Genomic DNA, 1,383 nt, shown 5'->3' with positions numbered 1-1,383 from the left:
AGCACCATTTCAGGAGAGTGATCAGCAGCTCACCTAAATTTTGCTCCTGGCGAAGACTGGTTGCGTCTGTTGCAAAGCATTATATATACTCAGCTACTGATGACAATTACACTCACGTGTCTAAGAGATCAATTAAATACCGTTCATAAATTGTTAGTCCGATACATCTGCCATTAACACAGACTAATAAATTGTGTGGGGGAAAAAGACATCTTGTGTTTAAGTCAGGTTTATATATTCATGTATGCATTTGCTTGTTTTTGATATTTAGCCATTCTTATATTTAACTCAGGTTTATATTTACATTTGCTTGTTTCAGAACTTTAGCTATTATCATATTTAACTTGTTTTATATTTGCATTTGCTTCCTTCTGAACTATTCCATATTTATCATATTGCATGTGTTTCAATATCTTTGTATATATTGACTTTTTATTTATATATATAATATTCATGTTTTCTGCTTTTTCATTACAGTTGACTTTTCATTCATGTACTTTGTGGAATGGTTTTTGCCTGCTCGTTTTTAATGTATCATGTTTCTAGCTTCTCTCATATTACATGCTGTAGTTAAAGCAGATGCATGTTTGGCTGACTTTCAAATATCACCAGAATTTGATTCATGAAGTAAGTTGAATGTTACAATATATATTTTTAGAATTATATTATACTACAGTTGAATCCCGTTGACTCGAAACCCCGTCGGTGCTCGACAAAATGTTCGACCCATCGGGTAGTTTGACCTAACCATTCGATCAACGTCGTATACGTGTAACTCGGGACTTCGTTTCTGGTTCGAGTGTTGCGGTATATTCAACCCTTCCGAGTTCGACACAATGAGATTCTACTGTGTATAGTTTAGCATTATATTATAGGGCAACGACTTGCTATACATGTCTTACACGTCGTAGGATTGAATATCCCTGACAGACTCGTTAGGTTTTTTCCCGTCTAAACCAGAACACTACAACTGTATATCAAAGACTGTGGTATATGCTGTCCTGAGTGGGAAAAAAAGTTTGTTTTGTTTAATGACACCACTAGAGCACATTGATTTATTAATCGTCGGCTATTGGATGTCAAGTAGTTGGTAATTTTGACATATAGTCTTAGAGAGGAAACCCGCTACATTTTTTCCATTGTCATGTCATGTCATAAGGGTTTTACGTGCACATTCAGAGCAAGCTGTTGTAGCGCACGCCTGTCGTCACAAGAGCCGGCCCTTTTGTCCAAGACAGGAAAGGTGGGGGGGGGGGGGGGGGGGGGGAGGGACTGCCTGCACTGGCAGGTGCAAGGGAGCACCAGGAGTCCGATTGAATCGGTAGCAGGCGGGTGGGGGTGGTGGTGGTGCTATGGAATTTTGAGTGGAGCCATTTTAGAGCC

The sequence above is a fragment of the Gigantopelta aegis genome, chromosome 11 (genome assembly GCF_016097555.1).
Source record: "Gigantopelta aegis isolate Gae_Host chromosome 11, Gae_host_genome, whole genome shotgun sequence".
Taxonomy (NCBI): Eukaryota; Metazoa; Mollusca; class Gastropoda; order Neomphalida; family Peltospiridae; genus Gigantopelta; species Gigantopelta aegis.
The sequence above is the reverse complement of the archived record's forward strand: the minus strand, read 5'-3'. Positions refer to the sequence as shown.